This window comes from Arvicola amphibius, chromosome 12 (genome assembly GCF_903992535.2).
Source record: "Arvicola amphibius chromosome 12, mArvAmp1.2, whole genome shotgun sequence".
NCBI lineage: Eukaryota > Metazoa > Chordata > Mammalia > Rodentia > Cricetidae > Arvicola > Arvicola amphibius.
Genome location: NC_052058.2, coordinates 158,905,023 through 158,915,878, shown reverse-complemented (window position 1 = coordinate 158,915,878; position 10,856 = coordinate 158,905,023). Strand labels below are relative to the sequence as shown.

The 10,856-nt window shown below is 38.1% G+C and overlaps 1 pseudogene; it reads right to left on the bottom strand.

Annotated features, from left to right (window-relative positions):
• Window positions 1–5,573: 5,573 nt before the first annotated feature.
• LOC119802600 lies at window positions 5,574–6,322 on the bottom strand (annotated as a pseudogene).
• Between the last annotated feature and the right edge of the window lie 4,534 nt (window positions 6,323–10,856).

Below are 10,856 nucleotides of genomic sequence, written 5' to 3'. Positions count from 1 at the left end.
ACCTTTCCAAAGCTGAGGGAAAGGATTGTTATAAGGTCTACCACAAGCCTGCAGTGCCAGAGAGCTATCATTCCAAATGTGAGCCATCAACAAATGACTGACAGCAGGTGATGTGCAGCTGGTCCTATGTTCTAGGGTGGGTTAACTTGGGGATGTGCATCCTATTGGAGATATTTTTAGTTTCTTAGTTAGCCATAGGAAATGCTTGCATGACTCCATATGTGTCCTTCCTTCTCTATTGTACTGGTTTCTGTTCTGTCTGTTGTTTCTTGTACCTCCCTGAAAGACTTGTTTACATACAAGTCCTCTTGAGTTTACTTATAATGCACATTCAGTCTATGCCTGAACCAAAATGGCTAATCAGATTCTTCTTTGGGATTTTGGAATTGAAGCAATGCATTTTTTTCTTAAACAGAGATGTGCACATGAATGTGTAGAGAGGTGGGAGAGTACGAGCTAGCAAAGTGATGGAAAGAGCAAGACCATGGAGCTCTCTGGCCAACCAGTCTAGCCGCAAAATGGGGAGCTCTGAGTTCAGTGAGAGATCCTACCTCAAAGAGATAATATAGTAATATAATAAATTATAACATGCAATAATCTTTACAGGCAAACACTAGAGATCATGCACCTGTACATACACACACACACATACACACACACACACACACACACACACACACACACACACACACAAACACACATCCCTCAGGTTTGTTATTGTTATCAAAAGTAAGGGGTGTAATATTTTTTCTAATAAAAAAAATCATTAAATTGTATTTACTCTGTGTATGTGTGTGCCCATGAGAATCACAATGCATGTGTGGCGATGAGGAGATAACTTGGGGGAGTGAGTCTTCTTCTTCCATCATACAGATCTGGAGAACCAAACTCAAGGCAGGTTTGGTGTCAAGCACCTTTATCATTCAGCCATCTGGTCAACCTTGATTTCTCTTTCTCTTTCTTCAATGCCTTTTCCAAAACACTGTCAATAAATGTGAAGAGAAATTCCCCAAGAAGACCTTGTGTTACTTTGCTTAGTTATTTATCTACTCATTTGACAAGTTTTTATTTCATTTATAGGTGCCAACTGAAGCTATAGGTAGTCATGAGAAATGTAACATATGAGATTATCCCTTTGAGATAGGTATTCACAGCAGGAAATCTGAGTGGTCAGTTGTAATAGAATTATGAAGGGAGAATTATGATAGAATTATGATAGAAGATGGGGAGAAATCTAACCCAAACTTATGACTTTTAGGTTGTGCCCTAAGGAAAATGTAGAATGTAATTTGATGAAAATACTTATCACTCATTTTCTCTAACCTAAATTCGTGAATATGCCATTTGTTCTTTTATCAATATTCTTACAATTGGGAATTTGATCCTATCCCATTATTTTACTAATTCCTGCACAACCATGGACTTTGTCTATTTAATACTGCATTCTCATGCTAGCAAACTGCCTGCTATAACATGGAAGCACCATAGGATTCTGAAAAGAGAACTTAGCCATACCCAGTATTACAGCTGTGTCCCTCTGTATGAGATAGAGATTCTTGGGTGCCAAGTCCGTGTTCAGTATTTTCCCTAACAAAGCTGGGCTTTTAGGGGCTAACCCTCCACCAGTAGTCCTGTTCTATCTCTGGTTAAATCTGTTTCCCTATGCCTGCAGCAGGCTTCTCATTCTTGGTCTTGTTCTCTTTATCTTTTATTCTCATTGAATATAGAGCTACACTACCATGATCACACTGTCCTATTCCTCTAATTGAATGCATGGTTCAGATTTAATATGGCTCTGAGCTTGCCCTCAGCATCACCTGCAGGACACTGTTTCATACCTTCCCATGTTAGGACAGCATAAGATGGGAATACTATCTGCTTACTCACCCACACTTCTCGGGCTAGGTAAGTCTTCCAGTAAGTGTTGCAGATACAGCAAACAGTCCACTAAACTCAAGATTTTCAACGTAACTGTTTTAAATATTGTTAATTTTACAGCGGAAGTTGGTTTAAGAGTATTGCCTAATTGAGAAAATCTACTTCACATATTCTTTGTGAGCTATATCTGTATAATGACTTCCTCCAAAATCTTGTATAGGATCCATGGAGGAGGGGAGTGGTAGTCTGAACCCAGGAAAGGTCTTTATTATATATCATGACAGACACTGACTTTTGATGCATTTATTACATAATTTTCCTTACTTATAAGGCACATATAGTCTACCTAAAGTTTGCAGCTTCTATCACTTCCTATAGACATCACAAACCTGAAATTTCTACCTCTTTTGTTTTCAGGGGGAGCTGCATTTGAGACGGGATCTCCTATAGCCAAGGCTGGTTTCAAACTCTCTGTGTAGGGACAGATTACTGCCTGTGGCTGGTCTCCTCTTTCTACGTCCCAAGTACTGTGATAACAGGCCTGCAATTTCATTTCATCTCATTATTTTACTGGCTCCCACAGGTGGAATTAAATTCACAAGAATGATGATTGCCAAACATTTTCAAGCACTTGGCTCTCTGCTGACAGTATGTAGGGGGTAGGAGGATGATAGATGGCCTACAATTAAAATCTACCCAACTCCTGTGTCTCTTGGATAATGACTTTCCTTTACTTAGTTTCCTTGAACTCTGTTTGCCAAAGATCAACTTATTCTTCCATGTGAAGAGTTTCCACTTGTGCAAAGACTCTCCCGTGGCTTTCCTTCATTGGTACATGTTAGCAATTGTTCTGGTCAGTATTTGGTGGTGCTCAGTTTTGAGGGCAAGCATGCGCATGGCACATGTGCCTCACTGACCTAGGCACAATATTAATCTAATTTTAACACTTTCCTTCCAACCACTTTAATTCTCGCAACAATTCTATCTTAGGAAATAGGTACTACTACTACTATCCCACTCTTAACCAGAAAAATGAGCCTCGGTATCAGAGAAAGTAAGTTGTAAATAGTGAGTTCATAGATGTTAATCAGAGTAAGCAGTTGGTCCACACACAGAACAGCACGAAGGCATGAGAGACCTGGATATGACTACTCATTAACTTATTAAATAATAGGTCTGGGGCACTGGCTAAATGCTAGCTACTTTAGTTTGTAATTCAGACAGTGACAGAAGACAAAGGGGAAGAAAACAGTGCTCTCAGCAGTTACGCTTATTGGCATATTAAAGCCTGCAGAGAAAAAGTAGCTGGGTCAGTTCATGAAAGCCTCATGCGCACTGCCAGGCAGCTGAGACTTCACCCAGTGTGTGCTGGGGACATCACAGAGTTTAACTAGAGGAAGGAGAACGTGTCTATGTCGGCTCATGCACTATCATAAAGTGATTCCTTCCCTCTTAAACCTACAAAGTGCTTTGAACCTTATGTATTTCCTTAAGACTGAATTGAAATTGGATTTGCGTTAAACACCTGTAAATTTCGATATGAGCAGCAGGATCCACTTTTGAGTCTTCTGGGGCTCTGTGATGTCTAAAAGACACTTTATGCTTGAAAGTATTCAGTAATGCATGTAGAATTGACTTTATCTTTTTAATTTGAATCTAACTCCTCCATACAAACTTCTGTCTTTTCATGCTTTTAATGTCTATGACATTAAAGCACAGGGAAATTGTGCCAACATACTGACATTTTCTGTTTGCAGTAGGTCATGCAAAATCACCTGTCCCCTGCACCACGTACTGAGAACACAATGTAATCAGTGCATTTTCAAAAGCCCAGGGAATGTCACACCGGAATTGTAAAGTCCTCTGAAAAACACTGCAACTATAGAACATATTGTGTTTCTTTAAGTTGTATGAGGAAAATATAATATATTTGATCAGGAAGAGGTGTATCTGTGTATGTGTGTATGTCTTGACGTCGACAGTAAAACATGAAAAGTACTTCAGTATAGTCAGCTAATTTTTAACTATATATCCTTTTCACTTGATATACTTCTACCAAAAGGAGAAATGTAAATAGCTCACAGAATGTGGTTAGTGCTGTAGGTCACTCAAGGCTGAGCTGAGGCTCCATTCTTACAGCAGTGAAGAGATTTTTCTTTGGAAAAAGTAATCTATCGTGTTCTGCTTTCTCTCACAATGAAATAAGTTTTTTTTTAACTATCCTTTCAAGCATCCCTTTCTTCTTGATGCCTTTTATTCTGAACCCTTAGACCCGCACAACTCTGTTCATTCATAAAATTATCTGAACACGTTTGAAAGGACATTAAATAATATTCCCATAACACGATCAGTGTCCTTCAGCATGAATGAGATTTAATATTCCCTATATATGAAGCTTGAACATTGCCCAACTTATCGCTGACACATCTCTCCTAGAAAGGAAGGGCACTGTGGAGTCACACAGCTGACCAGTGCTATTTGTAGGGTGGCATTCACCCCATAAGACAGCAGTACCATTTTAACCTTCAAAGGCGAAAAGTGATTTTGTATAATGATGAAATTGATTGTATTATCCTCTGTTTTTTTTAATCATAGGTGCTATTCCATGTAGATTAGATCAGAGAAAGCTGAAATCTGCTGCATAGTAGATTGTATCTTTCTTCCTATCACAATAGAAATTTTCCATTTATTTAAAATTTTCATGAGTATTGTGATCACTTCTGCTTATCTTCTCCATCATCATATGCCAAGAACTCAGTCAGGTGCAATAGTCAAAAGAGTTAGCAACTGGTTTGGTACAGACCTTGATCTATTAGAATGGCTGCACCTTGAGTAAACCAAATCAAACAGTTCAGCACCTGATATAGAATGGAGAAGACTGTAGCTCATTTGCAAATGAATACCAAAATAAATAGATAGATAGACAAATTAACTAACTTGCCAAACAAAGCTACCTTCCATCCAGTTTTGATTTATTCAATAATTTAACTTTATTCATTCAATCACTTTATGAATCCCTGTATAGTAAGCCCTTGTTAAAATGTTAGGTAAGTACTGAGTAACGGAAATTGAAAGAAAGTAATTTGTATATTCACAATGCTTACAATCTAATGTAATAAGAAATAAGATGTCCTCATCAATACTTATATACCAATGTGAAAGGAAACGGCAATTGTAATTAACTTTTCAGGGCAACTGAGATTCAAAGTAGATCTCTTGGATCCTAAAAGCCATGATGAGCATCTACCATGTAAACTACATCTTTGAAACTGCAAAGATCTGGGTTTGAATCTCAGCCCCAGCATGACCTTGGTGAAATAGCCATGGCAATATTACAAAACCATTTTCACAATCATTTTCTTCTTAAAAGATCTGTCAAACCTCACTTGAATTATAAACAAAATACTATAATATATAATACAAATGTTTTACATAGTAGATGCTTTCCGGAGATTAATATTTTGTTATTGTTGTTGTCGTTTTGTTTTTGCTTGTTTGTTTCAAGACTGGGTTTCTCTGTAGCTTTGGGGCCTGTCCTTAAACTAGCTCTTGTAAACCAGGGTGAACTCAAAATCACAAAGATCTGCCTGCCTCTGCTTCCAAGATGCCAGGACTAAAGGCAAGTTCCACCACCACCCAGCTCAAAGATTAATTTTTTTTCATGGTCTGATCATTTATTTGTTACCCCTATAGACTTATTTTTGACTGGACTCAGACTTAGAAGTAGAAGCTCTCAGCGAGGACAGCCTTCGCCTCTTGGCAATCTGTTTCTGGCGCTTTTCGTTGGCTTCCTTCATTCTTTTGGCCAAAAGTTTAGCATATTCTACAGCCTTCTCCTTGTTTTTCTTTGTTTGTTGCTTCTTCAGAGCAATACACCGGCGTTTGTGTTGCAGGACACGTGGAGTCACAAGACGCTGAATCTTGGGTGCCTTGGTCCTGGGTTTCTTACCTTCTTTGTTTAAAGGCTTTATGACAAAGTACTGACGGACGTCATCTTCTTTAGAGAGATTAAAAAGCTTTCGGATTCTGCTAGCTCTTTTAGGTCCCAGCTGACGAGGCACAGTAGTATCTGTCAGTCCAGGAATATCCTTCTCTCCTTTTTTACAATGACCAAGTTGAGAACACTCAGATTGGCATCCACAATGCATCCTGGGACAGATTTGCGCTTCCTCTCTCCAGTTCTCCTTGGTCTATAACAAGAATGCCCCTTACTCAACAGCAGGCGCACTCTGCCATGGGTCAGGACACCTTGTTTCATGAGAAAACCTTGTTTGTCATTGCCGCCACTGATTCAGACCACATAACCCTTCCACTCTTCACCCAGGGCATCGGCAGCCACTTCCGTGGCCATGCGCTTCTCATAGAAGGTCTGAAGCTTGCGTTCATCGTCCACTTCGATGAGTTTCTGGCAGCCGGTGGCAGGGAAGGAGATATTCAACTCCATCTTCGCACAGCCGACAGCCTAGGAGGCGCCACGAAAAAGAGCTCAAAGATTAATTTTTATCATGTATGAAAGCTTAATGTATATTAAGTTGGAATGTGGTATGTGGCTAGTCATAAAGAGTCTACTATCAAATGGAAAGCAAAATTATTATCATGGAAAATTCAAATTAGACATAGAAAATACTATTGGAATCAGGACAGACCCATAAATAAGAGTCAGCATGTGATTTACTAGTTCTACATCCTAGATCATGGGTGGAATCTCATATATTCCAACCTCTAACTTTTCTCATCTATACTGTGGAGTTACACAGAATATAATAGATTATTGTATGAAATGAAATAAAAAAAGTGATCACCACATTGTACATATTTTAAACTTGGGGAACTTCAAAGAGCTCTGAGTGAAAACGGGGAGAGTCCTCACTTCCCATTTGAAAACTAGACTCTAAATTGATAATTTTTGTCAATTAAACTATATGATAGGATTATTGATGTCTTTAAGAAACTTGAAGGGAAGAACAGAACTTATCAGACACCATGCACACAAAATTCCAGACTTCAGATGTTGGAAAACGTTAAGTATCACTGGCTATTCTAGGCAAAGCAAACTACTACATGTATTGTAAGGAGCAATTCAGTCCAGGGCATTCCTGCATCTCAATTACTAAATGGATGCTCAGATAATGCTGTGATAAAATATTGGGAATAATTTTGAATATTAAATCCTACAACTTCTCAACAAAGTTATCCTTGGTAAATTAACCACTATAACATTATTCTGTAGCTTAGAACTTGCTTGCTGTATTTGTTTTTATTTTTAGGTTATTTAAAAATACTGGTAACACATCATGAAACATTTGATTCTACACAATCTATTAAATATCAAGGTAACAGTAAAGTTCATTTTTCATCAATGTACATCATTAGTTGTGGTATAAATGTCACCCCAGGATAAAAAAAAAATAGATTCTTAAAATGGTATAACTTCTATGATCATAGAGGACTTTTAAAATAGAAATAACAACTTGACCTCCTTACAAGGCTATGCAGTTATAGGAACATTTTGAAAAATAAAAACATAATTCAATGTTATTCACTGGGATACGTGTGTCATCTAACAAAGTGGCCAATAGGCTACTGCTTCATAAGAGGAGCTCAGAAACTAGAATAAACCTGTAAACCTGAGGGCAAAGCATTAGGCAGTGAAAGTTTTGAAGACAATTTTCCCCAGAATTCTTTTTTTTTTTATAAAGGAAAACATTTAATTGAAGTGGAGATTTACAGTTTCAGAGATTTAGTCCATTACCATCATGGCGGGACTTGGCAGTATGCAGGTATGACAAGGTGCTGACTACATCTTGATCAAAAAGCAACATGAAGTAGACTGTGACACTGGGAATTAGATTGAACATAGGAAATTTCAAAGCCCACCCCAACAGTGACATACTTTCTTTAATAAGGCCACACCTCTTAATCCCCTTTGGGGGCCATATTCTTTCAATACTGCACGTGGTAGATCTATGTTCAAATAAAAGTATTTTATTATTTTTTTAGAACTTCATACAAATTTTTTTCCATGAAGCAACCATTTGCATTTCATTTAAGGATAACATCTTGGTTATTAAGATATTCATTATAACTGTTTCTAGAAATACCTTCCAATCAGTTGAAATACTATCAAGTACTTTCTTTTTTCTGGACTTTTTTTTCCCTTTCTGGTTATCAGTTATTAGAAAAACATGTCAGGCAATGTAATGTAAGGATATTGTCAGTAAAACACAAAAAGTTAATATTTCTCCTTCACACACAAATCAAATTAGTACTGAAAAATGTAAGAGTTACCCGTGAAAGTGAAACTCTTTAACATCACCTCTTCGGATCAGTCTTTTTTTCACTTTTCTTTATTATTATTATTATTATTATTATTATTATTATTATTATTACAAATTTTCACCTCCTCCCCTCCTCCCATTTCCCTCCCCCACCCCCCACTCCCCCCTTCCTTTCCCTCTCCAGTTCAAAGAACAGTCAGGGTTCCCTGCCCTGTGGGGAGTCCAAGGTCCTCCCCCCTCCATCCAGGTCTAGGAAGGTGAACATCCAAACAGCCTAAGTTCCCACAAAGCCAGTACATGGAGTAGAATCAAAACCCAGTGCCAGAATTCTTACGGGTCCGTGTGGAAGGTCTTACGTACAATTTGTCTGACCCTCTTTCCATTTGTCTCACACAACTGTGATGCAGGATCCCTGACGGCCCTTCTCCCGCTCTGCAGTGATTGTAATAAAAGTTAAAGCTATTTAGGCTCCCTTTGTGAAGTATTTTAATAGCCCCTTTATTTATTGGCATATTTTCCAACGTATCGAATCACCTGGCTTTTGACAGAGTTTTAAGCCATATCATCATGGGAACCATCAATGAAGAAAATAGAGAACAAGTTCTTTATACCAGAAGGTCATTCCTATCTGTGATTTATCCCCTTGTCTGATACCCCCATCACTGATACTCACCAAGCTGATTGCTATTTTGGGGGTTTCTTGTTTACAGAATGTTCTGCGAGTGGAATTATATCTTTTGTGGTCTGATTTTTTCCAGAAACTCACTTGAGAGTCATCTGTGTTGTTATGCATATCAATAATGCATTTGTTTAGGTTGGATTAAGGTATTTCAATGGATCATCATTATCCCTTAATTACTTGGTGGACATTTGGTGTCTTTCCAGGTATTGATTATTACAAAGCTTCTATAGACATTAGTGTGCAGATGTTACATAAGTGCTTTTTTCAGTTCTCTTGGAATAAGTGTGTAGACATGTAACTGTGGGTTTCTAGGATGCATATGTCTATCTTTGTAAGAAGCCGGGTCTGTCTTCCAGAGTGGTTAGTGTGTCTATGTCTACCTCTATAAGAAGCCGGGGTCTGTCTTCCAGAGTGGTTAATGTGTCTATGTCTACCTCTATGAGAAGCAGTGGTTTGCCTTCCAGAGTGGTTAGTGTGTCTATGTCTACCTCTATAAGAAGCCGGGGTCTGTCTTCCAGAGTGGTTGAACTGCTCTGCCTCCCCACAGTGCCCTATGTAAATAACCTTCATTGTCTTTATCAGCGTTTGATGCTGACTCGCTTTGCCCTCTTCCTTGCTTAAGTCATTCTAAAATCTGTAGTTGCACCTCATGGTGATTTTGATATATTTTTTACATTTTAATACAAAGTAATTAAAGTTTAAGACATTTCTCTACATCTCTGACTGGAATTTTATGTTAAATGGCTTCACCATTGTGAAATGTATTGATGTGTTTAGCAGATTCCTCCTTCTAGGAGTAACATAACTGTTTCCATCTCAGTGAGTTCTGTGCTCACTTTCCTTAACGCCATTACAGATCATGCCCACTAGATGGCAGCTGCACAATTATTTGGAACTGCCAGGTAGCGAAAGCTAAGGAAGTAGTTGTATAACAAAAGGATGGAGTTAGTCTGTAAACTGTAAAATGCTCTCTTCTGAGATTAGAAGAGAAGGGGGTGGGCACTTGATTGACTGCCACATTGGAGTCCACTGTATCCTAACGTGTGTGCTTTTAAAGTAATTTCAGTGTAAATTTGAAGCTACCAAATGTGGATCTGGTACAACACCAAAAATTACAAAAACCCAGTGTCTTTTCAATGTAAATCAGAGACATCTTGTCAGCAAATACTTTGTTGCAAGCATATTTAGAAACAATCTAGTTTCTTTGCAAATATTCCATATTAAATTATAGAAAGAATTTTATAAAGAAATATAGATGTTTGCAAGTTTTGTAATATTAAGCCTATGTGTTTTCTGCAGTAGCTAGAGCCAAAAAAAGACATTGGTTAGGGTTTGTTTGTTTTTCCTTGCTCTTTTGGTGCCATATAAGAACCCCTCTCCAACTTGATTTCATTAAGTAATACAATATTTACTAAGTTGCTATTTTGTTCCAAGCTTTAGGTTACACATACTAAAAGTCAGAAGGCCTAAAAAATAATTGTATACAAAAAGATAAATAATAATTATTATTATTGCCAAGAGGTATTCGCAATGTAAGCATCTTACTTACCAATTACTGGCATAGCCTAAAGAAATTTATAGCCTGTATCACAGAGGGGGTGACTAAGACAGCAGCTGCGTGGGAGACAGAGCCAGAAATCAGGAGACACATTTCAAAGAACAATAGCACTACAGACTTCTTTTGAAAGTGTATATGGAAACCTACTCACTGTAGACTTTCCTGAAATATAAACGTATGAAAATATTTAAATAGAGATATCTTATAAAGGGTTGACAATATCGCTGGAAGCAGCTGTCACCAGCAACAGACTGCCCAGAGCATGGAACGGTTTACTTCTTAGGACATACAGGCCAGTGGGTCCCCTAGACTGCCACCTCCCAATACACAGTGTAGGCTACTGTCATTGCTCTTGGTTACCTGCAAGAACTTTATAGTAAGAACTATCACTGATGACACTTCATGCCTCCATATGTGTGTCATGGAACATGGAGAAACCAGGCTGGTGTGAAGCTGGAAA